This window comes from Ictidomys tridecemlineatus, chromosome 13 (assembly GCF_052094955.1).
Source record: "Ictidomys tridecemlineatus isolate mIctTri1 chromosome 13, mIctTri1.hap1, whole genome shotgun sequence".
NCBI classification, from domain to species: Eukaryota; Metazoa; Chordata; class Mammalia; order Rodentia; family Sciuridae; genus Ictidomys; species Ictidomys tridecemlineatus.
Window position 1 is genome coordinate 3,651,821 of NC_135489.1, and position 25,761 is coordinate 3,677,581.

The 25,761-nt window shown below is 38.2% G+C and overlaps 1 protein-coding gene across 3 annotated transcripts in view; it reads right to left on the bottom strand.

The window, feature by feature from the left end:
- Znf407 (zinc finger protein 407) overlaps positions 1–25,761 on the bottom strand; it is a 421,370-nt gene that overhangs the window by 76,821 nt on the left and 318,788 nt on the right. The gene's annotated exons all lie outside the window — the stretch shown is intronic.

A 25,761-nucleotide genomic window follows, 5' to 3' on the forward strand; every position in this document is an offset into this window, starting at 1 on the left:
CTCCAATATGGATATACAAATATTCTAGAACTATCCTTTAAGATCATTCTTTGTACCTTGGCACTTTGTTGAAAAATCAACTGACCACATTTATACCTGTGTGGGTCTGTTTCTGGATGTTCTACTATGATCCAAGCCTCTGTGTGAATTGCTGTAGCTTTATGATAGTTCCTGGAATCAGGTGTGCATGCCTTTCAAGAGTTTTCTTTTTCAAAACTGTTTTGGTTATTATAGGTTCTAGACATTCCCATACACATTTTAGAAATAGCTTATCAATTTCTACCAAAACCCTCCTAGGATTTTGATTGGAATTGTGTTAAATCTGGATCAATTTGCCAAGAATTGACACTTAGCAACCCGAGTCCTCTCATTTGTGAATGTGGAATCACACTTTAGAGGTTTTCTTTAATTCTTCTGAGTGGTATTTTACAGGTCTTTAATATATTTTGAATATATTTAAATATATTCTAGTTTTGCTTTAAAATTTAATTTCATTGGCTATATTTTCCCACCTTTTAATTAGGCCACAGGGACTCAAGACAGGCAGCTTCACTATCCGTTCAGAGTTCCCGTTGTGCATTCTTCAAGAATTTCATTTTTGTCACAGAGAGAAGACATTCTCATATTGCATAAACAGGGCATGAATAATAGGGAAAAGGCTGTGTGATGTTCCTGCCAATGTGGCTATCTTCCCAACACACACTCTCATTGAGCGATGGACACAGAGCCCTACAAGGAGCTCACAGTTTCCGCATACTCCCTGGGTTTGTAATATAGTGAAACCCATAATAATGATTCCACCATTCTCTTCATATAGCCATAATAAATTTGACAGACACTGATGATGTTATCATCTATCAAAGGAGCTGAAAAATCAATGTGATCTTAACACCTTTGGACTTATCTTTGTGTAGATTAAGAGTCTGAAAAAAATTCACCTGTTTTCTAAGTAGTAACACCTTTCCAATGCTAAATGTGTTTTAGGAGTATGCATTGTAGTGTATTGGTGGTGCTTTATCACCTGGAGGATTTACTCTGTCATTGAAACAAATATATTGTATTTGGTCAAAAATATTTGCCATCTAAAATAGTAAATATTTTTAAAAGTTCAAATATGCTTTTACATAAAGGGTACTAGGCTTACTATTTTTTAAAAAACAATACTATACCTGATATCACATATTAAAATGTGATGTCATACATATCAGCCTGTTAAATAGTACAGAAGAAAGATCAACACAAACGCTATTTAAAAATATCACTTCTTTTCCCTTTTCTTTCCCTTGGGAATTTACTAACTATGAAAAAGTAGAAAAATAAACATGACTTTGATCTACAACATACAGGACATGACATATATTTCACTCTCTTACTTAACTTAAAAATATCTTGAGTGTATATCTAAATCTATAGTTTTAAGAACTAAGGAAAATATGAATTTAGTGGCAACTTTCTATATCTACTGTAACAAAATATGATGGTATGTGTATTAGTCAGGGTTCTCTATAGGAACAGAACCAAGAGGATGTATGATTATAAAAAGGGGATTTATTAGATTGGCTTACACAACTAGGAGCTGCACAGGCCACAGTGGCTGTCTGTAGGCTAGAGCACTGGAGGAACCAGTAGCTGCACAGCCTAAGAAACTGAAGCTTCAGAACAAGAGAGATCACTGATGCTACTTCAGTCCTGGACCAAAGGCTTCTGGAAACTCCCTGGAGAACCACTGGCAGAGTTCACTTTGGAAGAGTGAAGGGTTCAGGATCTGATGTCCTTAGGCAATACCAGTAGTAATCAAGAACCCATTTGAGAAGAATCCAGCTTGCATCTGCTGCTGCTTTCTTGTTCTTCCAACTTTTATTCCATCTAAGCTTCCAATCTATTGGATGGTGCTGCCCACACTTAGGGGCACTTAGGGCCTCCACTTCAGTTCACCATCCCACATGTCAATCATTCTCAGACACACCCTTAAGCTTCTTAATCTCTGCCATCTACCTTAACCCAATCAAGTCGACAATTCAAACTAACTATTTTAGTAGGTTTCTTATTTTGAGAGAGAAAACCTAGACATGCTTCCAAAACCACACTGTATTTGCTAGACAGCAGCCTGAAGTAAAATTGTGGCATAGAATGAAAATTATAAAACAGACAGCGTTCATGGATAGGGGCTACTATGCAATGAAGGGGTTGGTTTTACTCCATTTTCATAAATTACATTAATAATCTGTGAACAAATAGTTTTAGACTAGTGCTGCCCAAGAAATAATATTATCACTAAGTAGGTTCTTTGGAGCATTTAAACTTTATTTAAGTGACAATTCTTAATTTAACAGTAGTGCTATATCAATATGATGCATCAAATGCTTCCTTTGGGGACTTAAAATCAGCATACTACATCGATGCAGCCACATCAATGTTTATAGCAGCTCAATTCACAATAGCTAAACTATGGAACTAACCTAGATGCCCTTCCACAGATGAATGGATAAAGAAACCAAGGACTGAAAGAAATCAAGTAAAAACCATGGGGTTAATTTTAAGATAGATTAGTCTCTTATAGTCTCAAAAATCCAATTTTTGAGAAAACTTCCATCACAAGTATGTAGGTGATGGAAATAGTCTGAATAGATTATTTCATAGAAAAGGTATTAGTTGTTTTATTTTACACTTCTCTAACTACTCCTAAGATTGGTCATTATTCCACGATGTATTTCAGTTTTTCTTTATAAATCTTTCCATTATGTCCTTTTTCCATTTATTGATCTTCAGGTTTCTCATAGCATCTTGTTTGATGTAAATTCTTTTATAAATTCAAAATATAGTTCTTATATGTATATGTCCTATATATCCAGATTGTAAGGTTAATTTTAAATTCTAGTAACCACATTTTTTAATTTTATCTTATGCTGAGCAGACAATTTTTAAGGGCTGTAGACCCACTGTTACTGAGTAAGCTCATCACAGGTGTGTGTCTCAACAGCAACCCCACACTTGGTTTCACTTGCTCCAAATCTCCCTTCAGAGAAAGAGTCCGTAGAGAGGGCCCACAGGCAGTGAGTGCTGCGGAGAAGTCTTCCCTGCACCCAAAGCACTGCTCCAGCTCCTTCTGAGCTCTGCGTCAGCCTATGTGGGTCTCCTTCATCACCCTCATGCCTCATCTCTCCTTCTTCATTGTTCTTGTGATTTTGCTGGCACTCAGAGTGATGCCAGTATCCCAGTTTTGATCTTGGAGTCCTTAAATTGCATACTCAGCCCTAGGTTAATTTACTCCCTTTTAACAACTTCAACTACCATTTCTATGTGTATAGCTCTTAAATTTATATCTTTACTCCTACCTATTTTTCACATTCAGTTTTTAGCTTTCAGGTGACTGCTAGATATCTCCAGCTGGATGTTCTATCTTTATTAGAAACTTTCTGTGTTTTAAACTGAAACTGTGTCCCTGTTATCCTGCCCCAATCTAAGATTCCTACATATCCTTTATTAAATGGCCTCAATGTCCTACCGTCACCCTATACATATACATACGCAGTCAATTCCGGCTTCCTTCCTCACGCTCCATTCGAAGGGCCCTGCCACTTAGCCACTAGAAAGGGTCACGGGTCTGTTTTGATTCCCATCACTTCAGGGATTCCCATCACTGATGCAAGCCTGCCTAAATCTTCAACTTTATGAATCTTTCTCCACTACAGCAGCATTATCATTCCAAAATACAGACCTATGCATGCTCTTCCTCTATTTCTCCAGACAACTCCTTAATGCTGGCTTTGTTGGAGCCCAGGTCATTCATTGTGCACAAAGGGCCACCCTGAACCAGTGCTCTCTACTGAGCTGAGGACAGGGGCCAGCCTGTAAAGTTGTCCAAGTGCTCCCTCACCTTATTTTATGGAACATGCCATGCCCCCTTTTAGCCAGCCACTTCCCACTCAGTTCACCACATCTGTGAAGCCTTTACTGGCTCTTCTCCCCTGAGAACTTCACTTATACAACATGATTTGATAAAAAATGAAAAACATTCTGTAAGGCAAAAGATGTCATAAGTACAATTAATAAAAAAACAGATAAATCTTGAATATATGTAAATCTTGAATATAATTGACTGCATAATATAAAATTTATAATAAGCAAAACCTGAAAATTCACATGAAAAGAAAAAAATAAAAATGAGGAAAGATATAAAGAGAAAATTTATAAAATCAAATCCAAAATTCCAGCGAATTATATTAAAAGACCCTAAGATTCAGTAGTCATCAGAAAATTCAATCAAAATAGTAACTTACTCCTAGTCAGAATGGTACATACTGTTTTCTGGTGCTGGGGATTGAACCCACAGGAACTCCTGCCACTAAGCTACATCTCCAGCCTCTTTTATTTTGGGGCTGGGCCTTGCTAAATTGTGGAGGCTGGTCCAGAACTTGAGATCTTCCTGTGTTAGCCTCTTGAATCACTGATATCACAGACCTGGTAAAAACATTTCCAGGTGTCCACTGGAATGTGACCCCTAGGATAAGGGAGGACGACTGATCTCTCAAGTGCTGGAGCACTGCTAGCAGGCCTAAACAACCTCATACCTTACTGTCTCTTTCTCCAAGTCTTTATGAATAGCTCTTTAGATATTGACTCAGGGGAGGGCTTAAATGAGCCATTTCTTATGAGAAAATGTCTTTGAGATACCCAACAAGAGTTGCTGAAACACAGGAGAAGAATATACAGCGAGGAGTCTGCAACCTGTACTCCTCAGGGGTCTGTCCTCATGAAGGTGCTAGGAATAGCTGACTAAGCAGGACTGTGTGGCTGGCACACCCCTCCTTCTGTTCTTGGTTGGTCTTAACATCTGTCCATGTGATTGCTGAAATAAGGGGAAGGAGCTAGCTAAATCTGATCTGGACTGATGCAAGTTGCTTGATGGGAATTGGCAGATGTCTCTTATTTGATTTGAAGCATATGAATGGCTACTGCAGGCATTACCCAGACCATCAGCAAAGCGGTCAAATGCAACCAAAAGGCAAACAAGTCACACTGAAAACACATAAACACAGGGTTTTAAACAAAACATCAATTGTTTAACTAGAGTTCTGTGCCATAGAACATAAACTTTTTGTTTTCTACCTGTCCAGCCTGCACTGCTCCTCAGGAATAGCATCCTAACTGTTAGCATTTAAGCTTCTTCCAAATAGTTCAAGGGCTTGAACTTGTCAGTGAAGATGTTTCCTTCATAGACCAGGGGAAAATTCCCCAATTAATTTTATCCACTAACTTTACATAATGTGATACTTCATGTCAGAAGCCCACATGACATGCACATTTGACAGGATGCAGGAGTGGTGGTCTAGGACCGCTTGGGCATCACATAGTGCTCCCAAGTGCTCTTCGGACCTCAGAGACAGACAACATGGCAAGACAGAATGTCAGATTTCATTCTCTGCATACTCTTTAACAACTGATGCCTTGCATTCAAATACCTGTGAAGGGTTACTGGCAGTTCTGAATGCTTTTCTCATTGTTTGTTTAGTTCCAAAAGCTCTTGGTCTTTGTGCCAATTGTTCTGACAGCACAGGAAATCTGGACTTTGTAAAAAGGGCAATGGTCTATTGAATTACAGGTCGCAGGTCTGTAATCAACCTGTAGGGCTGGACCTGTAGAGGAATTCTCATCCTGCAGAATAAAGGAACTTAATGTAAGCAAACACTGTGGCTACATATAGTATCATAAAACAGAGGAAAGTGTAAGAAGGGCAAAGTACTACATAGACTCATCCCTTTGAAAAGAAGATCCAAACGTGGCAGAACAAGCACACTATTTACTGATGAGGAAAACCTGGTTAGTCCTGAGCGTAAGAGGGCTCCATGACACTGGGGGTCAGTCAGTCTGGAATGAGAACATGAGCCGCTCTACTTCTACACAAATAGACCTGAAACACACAGAATTCAGTAGTGTCTACTTCATAAAACCGGCATATGCTGGTGTGACTAGGAACATATTATACACTTACAAAGGAAATATTTTATGTAGTTGTTAATTAAAATACATAAATAAAAAGAAAGCTCCTAAGGTAGCTGAATAGGAGCCAATAAATTGCCACGAGGAGAAACCTTTCCATCATCTCCTCTAGCTTATCTCTGAACACAAGAGCATATGGCAAAAAGAAAACCTTACTCAGAACTTCCAAATGCTTCAGTATCAGGCAATGCTTCTTGTCCCAACCTTACTTATGAAAATGGATACTGTCTATTATCACCCTATCATGCCCTCAAAGACCTTCTTTTGCAGGCTGAAATTAGAAAATGAAGGTTTCATTAGTCTACTCATTATTATTGATCACTTTGGGCTCCTATTTGTTAACATTCACATTTAATGTACTGATAAATGGTGGTATCTATAAACTATTTTCCCCTAAACTTATTATGTAAAGTATAAATTATAATTTAATGAAATTAGAAAAGTAAACAAAAAGTACATTCAGTAAATAGTTATTCCTGCTATTTTTTATTCCAAAAGATCAAACAGAAATAGAGCTTCTATTAATGCATGTCTTTATGAATGACCTTCAATCATTGGTAAATACAATTTATCACTGACAAATTCTTTTCAAAGCTATTTGGCTACAAGATGCATCTTCCACAAGATAACATATGTTTAGATAACACTTTATCAAACAATTCAGATATACATACCATAGAATATTTAAACACTTAACCAAAACACATGGGCTACTTATAGCTCTCAAAGAGGAAAGAGTGCTGTACAAGCCAATGCTGTGCTATAATCAGACGCGTGTGGATAATATATAGCCATAATTCTGCTTCAATTAAAAGCATATTTCAGTAGAAGCCCAGGATGTCAGCTCTATGCATTTTAATAATGCCAGCCTACCACTCTGCTTATGCTAAATGTACATTACTCAAATGGATTCAGAATTATACTTTATATAAATAAGAACTGAGCATATTAAGACAAAATCCTGCATATGTAAGTATATATTAATGGACACAGTCCTAGACTCTGCTGGCAGGTCTATACACTGGGCATAAAAATCAGCACATCAGTATCATCTAAGATTTTATTAATACTTTCATTTAAAACTGTTTCTCATTCTCGTCTTCCCAAACACAGAACAAATTAGTAGGCAAGCAGAAGAAAGCCGCCTCCAGTGCTCACAATTTCACTCTATTTAGAACATTCATAGGATACCCCTTGGGAATTACTAAGGCCATGATGACTTACCCTATACTTGAAGAGATAATATCAGAAACAACAAATATTATTTCATGAAGAACCATCTCTGTCTTAGATTAGCATCCCCTGTGCTCTACCCCACAAATTCCTTGTAGGGCATTACAAATTCTTTAGAATAAAAGAAACAATCTATTTTGTTTTTGGTAATTTTCACTATGTAAGTTCCAGTGAATGTTACTGAAAGGCATACATACAGCTTCAGTAAATTCTAACACTTCAAAGTAAGTCACTTTCAAACTAAGCATGATTATTAGCACAATCAGACAAGGTTCCTAGGGTAATTTGGTGCTTAGGAAAAAAGTGAGATGTCATTAGAACCACCATCAACAAATAGTGAGTTAATCTATGACAATGCCATTATACTGAAGATCTCTCTCACTTTCATTTAATTCCTTATTAAGATTTATATGGGTATCAAGATTTCTAAAAACTAAAGGATGAAATACTGAAACTTACTATAAAGACATGACTAAAGAACTGCAAGGTAACTCTTTACATGGCAGCAAATCATAGAGGCAGAACTGTGTAGTCAGATGTTGATACAACAGAACTGTTATGGTTTGGATATAAGATGAACCCTAAAGCTCCTGCATCACCACAGGAATGTTCAGAGGTAAAATTATTAGACCAGGATCCTTTAACCTGATCATGCCATCCTACTTTGAATGGACCGACTGGGTGGTACTGTAATTGGAGGGTAACTGAGGGTATGTCCTGGAAGGGTGCAACTTCGCATAAATAAAGAGTGGCCCCTTCCCTTTCTCTATCTCTTCCTCCTGTCCTGGCCATGAGCTGAGCTGCATTTCTCCAGTGGGCTCCTCCCTCAATCTTGGCCCACAGCAATGGAACTGTCCTTCTACGGACTGAGACCTCTGAAACCATAAGCCCAAATAAACTTTCCTTCTTCTAAGTTCTTGTACTTTGGGCACAGCAATGAAAATGTGACTGAAACAGGGACCAAGGCAAATCAGCTACTTCATAGGACACACAGGATCTGAAGTGTGGAGATCTAATCCCCACCGTACATTTGTACATTTACTTAGAGTTTGCAAAGTTCTTTCACAGCAGCTATCAGAATTTATATCTGAGGATTTACTTAAACTATGATAAATTAACCCAATTGCCATGTATTATGAGTTGAAGCATGTCTCTCAAAAATTCATGAAAACCTCTCATTCTTGGCCCTTCAGTATGTGACCTTATTTGGAAACAGAACCACTGTGGATGTAATTAATTTAAATGAGGTCATACTGGAGGAAGGTGGTCCCCTGATTTAATATGACTGGAGTGCTTATGAAAGGGAAAATTTGGCCACACACACACAAGAATGTCACATGAAGACTAGAATTATACTACTGCAGTCGAGGGGCTACCAGAAGCTGGCAAAGAGGCCCAAAATAGTTCCTTTAGTACAGACTCTAGAGGGAGTGTGGCCCAACCAACATCTTGATCTAAGACCTCTGGCCTCTAGAACTGGGAGACAATACATTCCTGTCATCAAATCCCCCAGTTTGTGGAACTGTGTTAGGGCAGTCCTAACAAACTAACACATCATATTTACTTCCTTTATTACTGTTACTTTTAGGATCTTATAATTATCTAGTAAATATTATAAAACTAGAGAGGTACAGATGGATAATAAGTCATTGAACTGATTAGCTGTCTCTAAAAGAGATGCTTTCATGGAAATCAGCATATGGCTAAGTACCAGTAGTCAACACTGACGGATATCAACAAATACCCAGGAAACCGGCCAGTATTCCATGTATTTTCAGCAATGAAAAGGTGACTGAAAAAGGACCAAGGCAAATCAGCTACTTCACAGGATACACAGTATCCTATGTGTGTATCCTTTTAGTGTGTACAAGTCACAGTTTTCTCTCCAGTTCTTCAAATTATGTTTGATGCCTAAAGCAAAAAATGTAACATTGTGTAATATGGCTCTCAATGCATGTAGTTAGAAATATTATCAATGAGGGCTGGAAAGGACAGTAAATGGAGGTAGTTACTATATTTCATGCAAACTGATAAAACACTGACATCAACTGAGTGTAATAAGTTTGGTATATATAATCCCTGGAAAAATCACTGAGAAAAAAAATAATATAAGGTTAAACACTCAAAAACCAAAACTGAATTTTAAAAATGTTCAAGTAAATTAGGTAAAAAAAAAAACACAGAGAAATGAAAAACAGAATAAACAGAAACAAAATATAAATTGGCAGACTATAGCCAAAACATCAATGATTATATAATTACAAAAATAATTACAAAAATACCTACAAACCAAAATGCAAGGAGGATTTAAAAAAATATGGCCCATCTGTATTTCTTCTATTGAGAAGTGTCTGTTTAATTCATTTGCCCATTTATTAGCTGGGTTATTTGTTTTTTTGGTAGTATGTTTTTTGACTTATTTATATATTCTAGATATTAATCCTCTGTAAGAAGAGTAGCTAGTGAAGATTTCCTCCAATTTCTCTCTTCACATTCCTGCTTCTTTTGCTTTGCTGAAGCTTTTAAGCATCTCATTCATCTACATGTGGATAACTAGTTTTCCCAGGACCATTTGTAGAAAAGTGGTGTTTTCTCTAATGTATATTTTTCACACTTTTGTCAAGGATAAGAGGACTGCAACTATATGAAAAAATGTTCAACATTTTTCCATCAATTAGGAAAATGCAAATCAAAACTACACTAAGATTTCATCTCATATCAGTAGGAATGGCATTCATCAAGAATACAAACAATAATAAATGCTGGAGAGGGTACAAAGAAAAAGGAATACTTTGATACTGTCAGTGGGATTATACATTAGTACAACCACTATGGAAATCAGTATGGTGGTTCCTCAAAAGACTAGGCATAGAACAACCATATGATCTAGCTACACCACTCCTTGATATTTATGCTAAAGAATTAGTTATCATACTATAATGATACAGGCATACACATGTTTATTGCAGAATAATTCACAAGAGCCAAACTATGGAATCAGCCTAAATATTCATAAATGGATGAATGGATAAAGAAATGTGATAAAGAAAATGTGATATGTATGTGTGTGTGTGATATACATATATATATATATATATATATTCATATTCTCCCCACCCACACAAAATGGAGTTTTATTCAGTTATAAAGAATTTGCTGGAAAATGGATAAAACTACAGATGATTATGTTAACCAAATAAGTTGAACTCTGAAGATCAGGGTTTGTGTACTTTCTCTCCTATGTGGAAATCAGAGAGGAAAAAGGAAATAAAAAGGTTGGTAGGGGGATCTCATGAAAATCAAAGAGTCTCTTAAAGTGACAGAAAACATGTCCTGCATACCATTAAAAATCACCATCGGGGGAGGGAGGTGGGGAGAGAAAGGAGGACTGGGGGTTGGAATGAAGCAGATTATACTCTATGCAGTTATGAATATGTCAAAATATGTCTCACTATTATGTATAACTCTGATGCACTAATAAAATCATTTAAAAAAATCACCTATCATACCATTAGCCAAGAAAATCACAATGGAATGAGAAAAGACAATTGTCAGATGCTAGATTAACATGAATCAGATTTTGGAATAATCTGACAAGCATTTAAAATTAAGGATCATAGAAATGCTTTCATCATCTTATAAATTTTTCTTGAAAGAAATGAAAAATTAGTAAATATCAGCAAATAAACAAAGTTACAAAAAATAAGCAAATGGAAATTAAAAACTTGAAAAATACAATAAAAAATACAAAATTCACTGGCTGGGCTCAGTAATAGGGTGGCAATGAAAAAGGACACCATGGGTGAACTTGGGGAAAGAACAAATAACTCTCTCATTGGAAGACCAAGAAGAAGTAGACTGGAGAAACATGAAGAGAGTCTGAGGGACCAATGGGACAGTAACGACAGCCTCACCTGTCACATCCATGGGAGTGCCAGAATAAGATAAGAGAGATTGAAAAAACATCTACAGAAAAAAGTCTGCAAATGCCCTCAGTTTGATAAAATATCTCTATAGATCAAGCATCTGAGTGGGCCTGGAAAGGGAAAACTCAAGAAATCCATGTGAAGACACAGTGTAATTAAATTTTGGAAAATTAAGGACAAAGAAAAACCTTGAAGTCAGCCAGAAAGGAATGATACATTCCTTGCCTGGGACACCAATTCAAACCACAGCAGATTTCTCACCGGAAGCCGTGAAGGAGGGAAAGAGGCATGGTGTTTATCTCCATTGCTGCAACAAAAGAACTGTCAGCTGCGAATTTTCTCTCTGGAGAAACCATCTTTCAGGAATGAAGAGGAAATAAAAATGTTCTTAATATTAAAAGGTTATTGCTAGCAGCCCCACTATAAATTTTTTGCTAAAGGAAGTTCTTAAAAACAGAAAGGGAGTGAGAAAACAAAGAATCTTGTGTCATTGGGAGGGAAAAGAAACTACACAGCAGAAAAATGCTGCCACTGTCCCTCTCCTCCTGAATTTTGGTGGATGAAACAAAGTCATACTGAAATCAATGAAATTTAAAAGTTGTGAGGCTAAAGGACTTAAATGGAAGTGAGGTTTCTGTATCTCACTCACCCTGGTGAACTGAATGTGGGCACACTGCGATAAGGCATGAAAGTAAACGGTAATACCTAAAACAAACCACATGAAAACTACACTATGAAGTACACTGATGCCCATGACTTGCCCTCAAAACACCTGTTCCCACTGCTGGATAATCTGAGCATAGACAGGATTAGGACCAAGCAAAGCAAAGTAAAACAAAATAAAAATTTAAAAAACCCCACAAAAAAACATTCAAACAAAACAGTCCCACAAAGATGATAAAATATAAGGTAAGAGATTACCTAGGCTGGATCTCAAAAAAGGATCTGTGGTAATACCAGAATAAGAATGTGAATACAGGAATCTGAGTTCTAATCCTATTACTGTACACTCTAAGAAAAAGTACCCCAAGCACTTCATGATTTATATCTTATTCTCCTTAGTGAAATGAGTTGGTGGTCTAGTTGGTGGACTTGCTTGTTGAGTAAGGATGAAGGTGAGCATACACGCAGAGGCAGGTCCAAGAATGGCCTCCTCCATCCATGGACCTGCTTGGGATACACTCTGTGGAAACAGAAAGGGAGGAAACTGACAGTACTAACCACAGAGACAAGACAAGAGGAAAACACCCATACCTGTGTGCTATAATTCACTGTCATCAAAGAGAGGCAACTTGTAAGTGGTAAAACAAAAATATATCATTTAAACAAAGGAGCTAACAATACTTATGCTAATATGGCTACTGACAACAAAGTGTAAAATTTTGAATTTTTAATGTCCTTCACCCAATTTTGAAAATGATTTAACAACTAGCCTTCCTTCCTTACTTTAAAAAAATAATAGCACTATGTACATAATACATCAAGACCTCAAATAAAGAGGTTCTCTCTGAAGTTATGTGAATCATGTGGATATAGGCAGAAAGAGACCTCGGAGCCCTATGCAATACTATCAATTAACATTTACTCTTCTTAACAAATTTTAAGATTGCTGCATAAATTTTTTTTCCTATAAAATTTGGGCCTACTACAATGCAAAAAACTGAGAATACTTTAAAATTTTTTCCAATATGTAAAAAAATCCTATTAAAAATAATCTGAAGCCAGGTGCAGTGGCACACACCTATAATCCCAGCAGCTCAGGTGGCTGAGGCAGGATTGAGAGTTAGCGAGACTCTTTCTCTAAAAAAAACCACACACACACACACACTGGCTGGGGATGTGGCTCAGTGGTCAAGCACCCCTGGCTTCAATTCCCAGTACCAAAAAAAAAAAAAAAAATCTGAGCAGTTTCTAACAATTATATAGAGGTTTGACCAAGACATATCAAAGGCGGAAGAACTAGAGACATGTGGAGAGGTGAGTAAGTTTTGTCGAGCAGACTCAGAGAATCCTACCAAGTGAGTACAGCTATGATGGGTTATGTCAATGAGCAAAGCGCTTCCCTAGTCTAAGTGAATTACCATGTGGGAAAGTATGGCATGGCTTTCATTCTATCCTTGCTACCAAAAAAAGTGAAAAACCAAATAAGGAGTGTAGTGAACTGCATAGTAGTATTCTAAAATGCTGGAAAGTGAGGCAGTTTTACAAACTGAATCATACTCTATTTCAGTATTTCTCTCAATTAACTTGATATTCTAAAGCAATGCATATCCCCCAGTGGTTTGTTGCAAAGTCTGGAAACCCTCTATTAAGACGGAAGAAGGAATAAGATCAATTGATGGAGCTGAAAGACTGAAGTTGAATAAAGGATGGTTATATTCTACAAAGTCAGAGGGAGAGAGAAGAGGACTCTGGCCATAGGCAGTGACTATAAGAATACAGACTGCACTCACAGTCCAGGAAAGTGAGCCCTATTGCATGAAGAGCGACGAGTACCTGTCATGACAAGTAGTCTGTGACCAGCAATTTCCAGCTTGGAATGTAAGCACTTGTGCTGTTCATGCCCTAACTTCTTAATTTATTCAACAAACATCTCCACCAAGCAGCTGGCTCTCAAAGAGTTTATCGTCCAGAGATGCACAGCTAAATGGACAATTTCAACAGAGAGCTGAAATGGGTAAACACAAGCACAATGGGAACTGAGAAGGGCTCCAGACTGGCCTTGGGATTAGGTAGGCTTGGCTTCCCAGTGGTGGGGGAGGGACACGTGCAAATGCCCAGGCCTGAGAAGGAAGGTGTTCAAGAGTAAGCATGGCGAAGCTAATGGTGCAAGAGAGGATGAAGTGTTAGTTATCTAAGGGTGTATGTTCAACCATTCCCATAGGAGACACCTACAACACACCTTGAGTGTATCAGGAACTGTTGTGCCCCCTGAGTCTTCACTGCTGGACAAGACAATTGGGTTGCCGCTCCCTGGAGCTTACATATGCATCTGGTAGATATTATATTAAAAGTGTGCTAAAGGACATTGTTTTATGTATTATTTTGGACTGTGGGAAAGATAGTTACAGTTTGGGATATTCAGGGAAATGATTTAGTCCCTGAAGATGGCACATCAGCAATAATAGCAGGGGGATCTTCCATGTATTAGCAAGCTTCTGCCCTGCTTTCTACCAAGATATGAAAGATTCCTGATGCATAGGATATCTATGCTTAGTAAGAGAAAGTCAGACCACTGTCCACTGTGCCAGCCGTCAACCAGCAGTTATTGAAAGAAGCTTACTGTGCAGATGGGGTCACCTCCTCCCTGAAGTTTCACACCATGTTACTCTCCGTTCAAGAGAATGAAGACACACACACCTAGAGTCTTGGACTTCAAGCACTACCGTCACATGCCAAAGCCTTCTGGCTTGCTGTTGTTTTATTTGTGCAGTGTTTATAGGAAGCTTCTAGCAAGGCACCAGGGATGCACAGATAAATCAAAGAGGCCAACCCTGCTTATGTCTGAAACTTGCAGCACATTCTGTGGCCTAGAGAGCTCCTATTCCAGGTCTCTGCACTGCTGTCTCCTCATCAGGCTCAACATGGCTCAGATGCTGCCTCCTCAGGAAGGTTTTCTGAGTCAACTCACAGACATCTCTCTGAACTCCTACCCACACCTGTCTCCAGCTTTCAGAAAACTCGTTGTTAACTTCAACTCATCTGCTTGCTTACATGTTCCTTTTTGTTGGACTTTCCTGCCCCATATCATGTTTACCCATGCTGGATAAACAATGACAACCCTCCTTCATGCCCACAGTGCTGATCTTTCCCTTGGCCTCATCCTAAGCTCTTACACCAGCCTCTCGCATGTCTTGAGGGCCTTAATAAATACTCAAATGAACAGAGTACTCAAGAGGAGTCTTAGTTATTCATGTACAGTTTTATAACTAAGTGAGACATGTAGGATGGTTCTCCAAAACAGGGAGACACTGACAGTATTATTTGGGAGGTTCATGGAAGGCTTAAAAACAGACGATGCTTGACCTTGTCTTGAAAGATGTGCCCCTTTTTCCACAGGCCAGGGAAAAAAAGATGGAAAAGATATTTTAAACTCGCATAGAAACAATGAACATTTTCCTCTCAAAGTTCTCTTATCAGAAGTAAACAGAGATTACAGGTATGACTTCACCAAACCTTGAAGATTTTGTTATCATATTCTCTGTAAAAAAGAAAACTGAGGTTCAGAGAGTTTAGAATATCTACCCTACTGGTAACATGCTTCCAGTGTGGTGCTCTACCTTCCTACCATATATGAAAACCCATCTTCAAATTATCCTGTGGGTAAAATAGCAACTGTCAGCAGACATCTAGGGAATCCACTAATTAGATACTTACTACATAAATATCTTTATGTTTATACAAACTGACATTTTCAAGTTACTAATCTATTAAGAATAACAGATTGTAACTCTCTTCTGTTTATTACTCAGAACAATGTCAAAACTCAGTCCCTCATCCAGAACACTCTATTAGGAAGATGCAGTGGGAAGGCAATGCGTCACGCCAAGGAAACACAATAAAATGAATACCTTACATAAACCCACTGGTTCCAGGTGAAAGCCCTGCCCAGGAAGACCAGTAATGGGGCTGAGTGACTAAAATGAGGGCCATGGCAACAGGCTGGTGGTGCTGGTGTATAAAAGCTGTGGCATGAAAACTGAACTATGGTGGCTACAGGAAGAAGGTATCAATGAAGCACTAGAGCCTTCGATCCAGATCCACTCACAGCAAGAGGCACCTGGAGGAGACTTCCAGCACTACAGTGCCAAGTGCGGGGAGGGAGCAGCGGGGGGATGCACAGGCTGCGCCCCAGGCTGGCACAGCCCAGGACTGCTTCTGAAATTCAACTCCATCTCTTTGTTCTGCTTTTAAACGCAGAAACACAACACTCTGATCATGACTTGCTTCACATGTAGCAATTTCTGTAAGAAAATGTGATTATTGATAAACTCCAGTGTGCTTGATAGTAATACTATCCAATTTAAAAGAGCAATATATTATTTAATCATCTCCCTAAATTTATTGATTATGTCATTATTTGCTCACCCTTGGTTATTGAAGAGTTCACACTTCAGGAAATGCAGCCTGGGGACATTGCTGGGAACCTAGATGAGGCTATCTCCGCAGGTGTCTTATCTTGGAATGCTAGACAGGAACAGAACCCTCTCCTGTATACCCTTTCTCATTCTACAACACATTGCTTCCTGCCTTTCAATCAGTGCTCAAAATTCTACTAACCTAACCCAGTCTAAAGTCACTGCTCTCCCGTGTGTCCCTATTGTACCACCATGTTCAGCCTTCACTTTCACGTCAGCCCTAACTGACACCAGGATGCTTGCCAGACATACTGTATCAGGACATGACAAGTGTGTTCATGGTATGCACACTGTGTCTATATTAGAGTGAAAAATGGCAAAAGAACTAATGAAATTGGATAGAGACACCTGCAGTCCTTTCGTTTTAGAAGCCTGAAGAGATCTGAGCTTAAGAAGCTCCATATAAACAAGCAAAACAAACAGCTGCCCAAAACCTTCTCATCACCTATGAACAGATGATGGCTAAGAGCAGGGTCTTTGCTGTTCCTCCTAGGGGCATTCTGACTTTGGGTTTGGTTGGTCTCCACATTAAGACCAATATGAACAAGCTGAAGGATGCCACAAGGAACATTTAGCAGAATGGTGAAGGACCTGTGAGTCAGAAGTGATGAGGAAGTGGAGACATTGGCACACACATGATGACACCCTCGCACCCTAGGGTTATTCAATTTGATAGACAATGAACACCTACAACTGTATCAAACTCAATACTAAGAATTCTTCTTTTATATTTTTATTGCTCTTAAGTTTATATTCTAGAAAAGCAGCTTTTTTTTTTTTTTTGTCTAGGTGAATTGAAAATGTCGGCCACTTACAGAAAGGAGTTAAAAGTTCTACTGTGGAGCTTCTGAGGGGGAAAAAAAAACTAGGAAGAAGGGACATGATAAGGAATATTTTGGCTCAACATACAGATGAACTCTCTTATACTGCAGCTTTCTGAGACAGGAAAGCATAAACGGTATGGTGTCAGGTACAGCCTGCCTGGCATGCACAGTAGATGAGAATGTGTAGCAGATGTGCCGGGGAGAGGGCTGCAGACCCTGCAACATCACATCCCATGATTTTGAGCAGCATGCAAAACAGGTAAGAATGAAAGCTGAAGAGTAAGAAAATTCGGTATGGGTCCCCATTCTGACAATTAAATCCCCATCCTGCCACATCTCATTGCCTCCAAGACCATCTTGTCTCTTTGCAACACTTTCTACATAGAAGCTATGTGACTTTCTCAAAAAGCAAATCAACTCAGGCTCTTTTGCTCAACACCCCTCACTGCCTTTGCATTGGAGTCAGAAGAAGAATCTCTGCTGTGGAGATGCTTCATCTGGGTTCTCAGGAACGCCACAGAGTTTTCCTAGAGCTCCCTCTCCATTACCTGCTGCCCCTCCTCTACCTGCCTCCCTTCTGCCTCCAAGGCCCTGCCTGGTCCAATCCCAGACACATCCCATTTTCACTCGCATAGCCTGCCAGAAGCCCTCAAGCTGCCTGCCCATCCCTGAGGTTCCACAAGCTGTTCCAGGCCTGCAGTGCTCTTTCTAACATGGCTACTTGACACAAAGTCCTGCCCTAAAGTCATTCCTTACAACTTTGGGTGAGGGGATGGAATCTGTTCATTATTTTGATCCTGGTGATAGTGTCAAGGGTTTATATTTATGTGAAAACATATCACAGTGCATACTCTAAATATGTACAGTTTGTTTTGTTAACAATGTCTCAATAAACTGTTTTTCTTGGGTTTTTTTTTTTCTCAGTCATTTTCTTAGACTTTTCCCAGCCCTGGATGCACAGTAGTTCCACTCCTCCCAACTCCCTCTGCCCCTAATCCATTTCATTCTTTTGTTTCCCTCTTTGCCCCTCATGCCAACATGGCATTGACTAGCTTATTTGCTTACTATCTATATTCCTCCTCAGGGGCAGATTCTGTCTCCAGAGTCCAGAACAGTGGCTGCTACCCAGAGAGCACTCTATGTATATTTGGTAAATCAGTGGGTATTTTACCCTGGGCCAGCCCTGAGCTTAAGCTCTCTGTGCCTGTGAACCAGGACAGGTAGCTCCTGGGTCTGCAGTCAGGATGGAGGGAGGGACAGCCTGGGGCACAAAGCAGAAGGCCTGTGAGATGTGTTACTACCAAAAGTTCAAACTTGGGGAAATTGCTAGTCAATGCTTTGAGACAATCTGGTATTTCCTTCTTCCCTGCCTCCCAGGCCTGTGATATGTAACTGTTGCCTTCTCATTAGAAAGAGGATCGGGGGTGCCACTTTGAAGAGATGGAACCTGGGAACACTCCTTAAAACACTGCTGCTTATTCTAGAGATCCTTCATGGAGCTGCACCAGGTTCACTGCTAAGTGTTTTATAATTTCTACCTTAATATGCTTTTTATATGTTTTCCAAAGTATGATGAAAAATTTCACAACATTATTGTATTGTGCTGTATTTTATATCAGATCCTTGCCTAATTTGTAAATAATCTTCAGTGATTCTAGTAATAATTTAAAAATAACACTATTAGAAATTATTTGTTTACTTTTATTTAGGATGTGAGCTTATTTCTGAAAATGAAAAACATACTATGAAAATAAATCAAAATTAACAATAAATTGATTAAATTCTCCATATAAACAGAGATAGTTAATAATAAAGATAAAATAAATCTGTTAATATGAATCAGCTCAATAATAGAGGAAATAAAAAGGAAAGTATATGTTCAATAAATACCAAGGTTCAAGGCTTTTCTGGTAGTAAATAACTGTGGGGGCAACTATGATGATGATCCAGGAAGAAATAGCAACACACTGACTTGCAGCAGTGTGCACTCATAAGAAGACAGAGTGACGAGCAGAGGGCTGCCCGTGCTGGGCTCCCGGGCCCAGCACCAGGTGTTTAGGAGAAGATTCCCATGCAGTGCTGACTACAGCTCAGTCAAGAATCCCAGAGCAGAGGGAAGAAAGACACCTGGGCCCACACCAGGGAGCACCCACTGCATCTTCACTCTCAGTGCCTGGTGGAGTTCCCACTGTCCACAAGTAAGTGATGCAGTGAACCTTGCCCACTTAGCTCTATTTAGAATGTCTCTTTGCAGAGAAAAGCAAAGTGGGGTGCTTAGAGACATCTGGGAATCACAGTTGCTCTGATCCCAACACAGAGGTCACTAAAGACTCTTGTGAACTGCCCTGCTATTCATTACTTGAAGGGAGTTAAGATTCTTATTCCCCATTATGATTCTTAATATGCACCTTCCTAAAATCAAAAAAGGGGAAAAGCTGCCATGAAAATATTAAAATTAAAAATGTGGTAGAAATTTTCAGTATAGACAAATAAATTCAATTTCAATAAAGGCAACAGCGAAAGGTCAAAACAAAATCATTAAAAAAGGTTCTAACACTTTTACAAACCAAGTTAAAAACCATATCCTGTTAAAAGTATGAAAACCCTGGAGAGTTAGGTGAGAGCATGAAGTGTGTGTTCAGAGTACTCCCATTAGCAAGGAGATGGGAGGCCACCCAGGTTTCTAGAGAGTTAACACCAAAGCTTCTTTCTTCACAGCAAGGGAGAGATGTCAAATACCCCAAAGTAGCTCTCATGAAAAAAAAAAGGTCAATGTTATCATAACCATATGATAAAGACTAAATTTAGTGAAGAGAACCTCCAGGCATCTATTTGTAAGGGTAGAATGGTCTTTCAAAGGGGCTCAAAGCCTGCTGCTCTGGGTCAAGAGGAATCCAGCACCAGCAACAGCCTTCTGCCTTGACCCTGCTACAACACATGTCTTCATGTCTTGAAAAGTGAGACGTTTGAATGAGGTCTGTTTCAAGATGGCACCCATCTCAAAGGGAGCAGCAGAAATAATGAAAATAGCAGCCACAGCCACTGTTCAACAAAGGCCCACTGAGACCACACTGAGTGTTCCATCCTGCTTACATTCTAAAACATATAAACACGAAGCATGATACATAGAGTCAAGGGAATCACAGTTGAATTGTTCCCTGGCAGTCATATACAAGTTAGTAGTAGGAGGTTGGGAGGACATGAACTGTACATCTGCAGAACATAGCCCACAAGTACTTCTTAGGTATCACAGAATCCTTAAGAGGGCATGGGGCACCTTTTCCTCAGTTGCTATTCTGTGTGGCCTGGCATTCAAGAGACTCTGGTTGGTGTCCCTTGGTTAATCAGTGCTTCTAATCCCATTCATGTCTGTCCTTAAAACACTCTTGTTACTGCTACCAGGATGCCAACATAAGCCAAGAGAGTCATTTGGCATCCTGAGACTGAGTGAATACGTAGTTAAAAAAAAATCTAGTTTGTGTATATGTTTGTCTGTAAAACATTTCAATTCTGTGACTTGAATTCCAAAGGGAATTGGCCATTCCAAACAGATAATAGTCCTATTACTCTTGTCCTCAGGTTTGTGGTCCTGGAGCACATACCTTGTATTAAACCTTCTATTTCAGAGAGGTATGAACAGTTGTCCAGTATACTAGGCAATGTTAGCAGTCATGTGCTCTTTTCTTCAGCAGGAAATGTCAATGCTTATGCATGGAAATGTTCATAATCTCTTATAAAAAATACCATTTGCAGACTCAGAACTTGTTCTTCACTTTGTGGATATCAGGTCTTCTTAACCTGGGAGTCTATATACCATCCTTAGGATCTCTGATTCCCTAAAAATTGTATACAAACTTTTAGAAAAGTACAGATAAACTAGTAACAGGGATTTTGCTTTTTTCATAATATCAAAAGAGATGAACAAATGAAAATCTTCAAAGAGGCTAACAGGAGACTGGCTACAACCCAATAGTGTAATTTCACAGAACTATAGTATGTTATAGGGAAGAACAAAAAAGTTCACTTACTAAAGTTTTGTCCTTTTGTTTCATATCCAGGGAAATTTAAGCACAAAGAGGGTAAGAGGCACACTTGAACCCAACTCTGAACAGCAGAATTCCAGACCCACCATTCCTAGTCCAGTGGGGTTTTTGTTTTCTCTCTCTCTCTTTTAAAGTTTTATTTCATGGGCTTTTCATTTACAAATATGCCTGTGTTATTTACAAGTACGTAATGATTCATATTAAGTATTTTATTTCAAATGTGTGTGCACCTGACAGAAACCGATCTACTGAAAATATCATAAATGCTGTTTCTGTACTACTCCAAAATTCTCACCTGCTTATTAGTCACATAATTTCATTGACAGCTTTTTTTAAAAACAGAAAAGAACTAGGAGAAAACTAACACAATGGCTTACTTCAGATTCACTTGCTTGGCTGACGAGTTGCTTCCTGAGTTTTCAATTTCCCTTTCTTCTTCTATGCTAGTGTACTTTCTAGTTTGCATCATGAAATGAAATCTACATGAAACACCTTAAAAGTTGTAGAATTTCTTCAGTATGTCTTACTTGACTTCTGACTCTGATTTGAATCTGATTTGAAGGTCAGATATTTTGTTTTTTTTCTCTGATTTCTAATCAGTTATCTGCATTTCTACATGGCCTTCTCACAAAAGTCTGAAACACCTAGAAATTCATAGGTATCAATTTGTTTATGTTAAACCCCAATCATTCATTTTTCTCCCTCCTCCCCAAAAGGGAACCCTGAACCTTGCTTAGGGATGATAATATGTGGATGAGGGTAAATTATTTTCTTATGAAATATAATTTTCAAAAATATAAATAAAATATTTCAGAATGACATGTTAAAGTGATGAACTAATTTGGTATTTTGGGGAACTCAATGTTTACTGCGTTGGAAGTCAGTAGTAGACAAATAACTTTTGAATCTTCAAAAGTGATGTCTCTGGATACAAAGCTTTATGTAAGAGAGAAGAGAACAGGGGAAAAGTGAGCTGAAAACCAGCAATCTGGAACATGCTGCTTCATAAATAAGCTGTTCAGTCTGAGCAGTGGCGACTACATGCAGTTGAATTTGTTAATGAACAGCAGGTTACAGGGAACAACAGAAAGGGATAACTTTCCCACAGGAAGGAAGTAAAATGAAAAACGGAAAAAGCAGTCATTGAGCAAAAGCTGCCATTAGGGAAAATTAGTGGGCAAGGATTATGAAAAAAGTGCTCTTTTCCGCATAAGCAAAGCAACATAAGCTAGCAGAAGCAGGCAGAAAGGAGTAAGACCCTCTTTAAGATGGTGATTGGCAGTTCACACTTCTGACAGGGCTCACAGGCTGCTGAAGACCAGACCTGTGCTTGGTTTTGTTATTGGCTCTGCCCTTGATATTTTGCCCCTGAAGCCATTCTCTCTTGACCCTCAGTTTTGTGGTTGTGAATTTATGTCACTTTTTGCATTCTTGCATAAGTCAATAAAAAGATGGAGGGTGAGAGGTCAAAATAAAAACTGAAGAAAAAAAAGGAAAGGAAATAGAAACAAGAGGTATGGGAAGAAGAGTCCACTATTTAAAAGATGGAGGTGAGAGCAGTGCATGGTCAAGGCTTCATTTTCAGGGAAAGGAAATGGCTGGGTGCACATGGTGCTGCCTGCTTGCCTCTACCTTTTAAAGTGGAGGTGGGGCTGCTGCTGATCCTAGGCCCCTACCTGGAGGGCGGTACCTGGCCAATCAGAGTAAAGGTGAAGCCTTCTTCCTGAGAGAGCAGAGAGACTGTTGTCTCTGGTGGGCACTCAGTGGGAGACTGAAAGTGCATTTTGGTGCTGTAGTCTGACATGAGCTTATGTCACTTCCAAATCTTAATTTATGTGATGCCATTTCACATCAACAACCCTCCAGTGAAGAGTTTTTTTAATGTACTTTGCCAAATTTAGCACTAGCAAAAATGATATTTTGAAATTCCCCAGGAACTTGGGCCTTCTTATTTAATAATATTTTACATTCTCCCAGGTCACATGAAACCAGTAATATCTTTAGCTAAAATTAGGTAACACTATTCATCAGGGCAGGAGGAGCAAACTTCTGAGAAGAAAGTACCTTGTCTTAGAAAGAGTCACAAAATGGCATTTGCTCCCTTTCCAAGATGACACAAGGAGAAAACAAGGAATTGCCCTGGTTAACTCAATGTTTTCATCATGTTCTGATACAAAGGGGTAGTACAGGACAAGGTCACCTGGAGGGTCCACCAGAGAGCAGCTGCTCCTCCTAGTCAACGAACAAGATAAGTCATGGAGATCACTGATTCACTTCAAATACTAAAACAAAAACTTTTTTGATAAGAAGCCATATTTGAGTACAGTGTATTTATATGTATAATCCCCACAGACTATCACTTCATATTTTTAAACTACCTTAAAAACAACTTATTAAAATTTACTTTAAGAAGTCTAATTCTCAAAGACAGCAACACGGATTATTTTTTCAAAGACTAAGCTTATAAACTGTAAGATCCATTTTAGTCATTATTTCCAAATATATTTTGTTGTAATTGTTATTTTTACTTTTTAAAAAAGCTATTTCTTATCTGCCACATTCATGATTAGTTTCTTGTACTTAATTTTTAATGTAAATCAAATCATTAAAATTATGATCTGTTTTCAGAAAGAAAAACAAAAAAGAAAAATTATAAAATACATTAAAATTTTTCAATCATACTTTTTAGAGTATATGTTTTATTTAATTTTAAAATACACAAAATAAGTTAATGAAACAATTTAAAATGTGGCTAAAATATTTCTCTCTATGGTTCACAAGTTCTTAAAACTCACAAAGTACATCTTTTAAAATGGTGAATTTGATCAGTAAAAATTAAACCAAACATATACAAAACAGAGTGCATTGAAGGATTTGTTTAGTGATTGTTGGAGGTTTAATTTAACATTTAAATTACCATACCATAATCTCCCTGATTCTAACAGTAAACTTTGCTTTCAGAAATTTGAAAATTCCACATTCAATCATACTGTTCTTCACAAAACTTAAAATAATTTTGTAGATTATAATAAATGCTTCAAAATGGTTCTTTTACTACTTTAGAGTTTGCTTTATAAAATGTTATTCTTGCATATGAAAGTAATCGCCTCTCTGTTGTACAATCCCAGATACCAAAGTCTAAGTAGATGATAAATTAACTAATAACTGCATAAAGCCTTTTTCACACATCAGCCACTATCTTAGGTAATTTGGAGGCGAGGGTTTCAGAGATGCCAGTGCATGGCCATGGCAAGCAGTATTTAATTTTATAAATGAAAGGGAGTGTTGGGGAAACCTGTCACTTAGCTGTCATCCACAAGTTTAGGAAAGGGCAGCAGAGAAGTTGGAGAGGTAATCCTGAGGTTATGATGCTACAAAAACCAGGCTGCACTGACATGAAAAACTATAGTGAGATGGAGTGTTTGGAATGTTTGTAGAAAAACTATGTTAATTACCATATGATTAGTATGAGACATTGCCTAGTTAAGAAGAGAGAAAAGAATAAAGCTAATGACAGAATAATTAAAAATCAAGAAAAGAGAACCACAGAAAAAACTGGACTTATTCGCACCAAAATTTATGAAGAAAATTTTAACATTATAAAAACCTCAAGGAAAATGAAATCTTTGTAGAAAATATTTCATATTGTCAAAGAGCTTTTAGAATATGGTTCATATCATACATCATTTTCTCTAACCCTTTAAATTTTTTCTTTTCAATTTTAGAATTTTAGTGCCATTTGTTAAAAAGGTAGGTGTGAGAGTACTATTCTAGGCTATGCACACTTCCCTTTCACGGAGCAAAACTCTTTTTTTTCTCTAATAAGCACAGTAACATGGGTAAGCTATCTGAGAGGGAGGGAAAAACCAAAATGTCAGCACAGATTGCTGGAAAAAACATTAATTGAAAAATGGGATGCAGTAGGGCAAGGTGGTGTACACCTGTAATCCCAGAGACTCAGGAGGCTAGGAGGACTGCAGCTAAGAGGAAAAGTATCCTTGGGTTCAGCCTCCAGTCCCAAGGGGAGTGGGGGAAAATACAGATAACAGATGATCTTAAAACTCATTTATAGGAAACACTGCAATCTATTCTGCTGGTCGAAGTTGCTTTGTGCAAATGTGTATTTTAAGCATTAAACTTTTCATCAAATCTCAAATAGAGGTGGAGTGTTTTAATTTAATCCACACTTAAACTCTTGTTAATTTAAAGGCAAGGAAACAGGTTTCAGTGTACTCTGGGTTTTTAAAAAAAGTAATTAACAAATTGTTTTACTTTACCTGTTAATTGCTAGATGCTATAAATGGTCAACTGAATAATGCAGATTATAAATACACTCAAGAAAACAAATGCACTGAAAGGGCTCTGTACTACTGGCTATTAGGTATAAAACAAAGTTTACGTTAATGTCAGGAAAACACAGGTGGAGATAAACAGTGTGTACTCATAATTTTTTTTACCTCTAAATCTGCAACTAGAGAATGAATTCAAGTTTCTAAGCATTGAGATTTTTTTCCTTGCATACATATGAACACTAGTATGACACTCAAAACTGTTTCTTTAAAACTCTTTTTAATTAAACATATATTTTCCCCCTTCC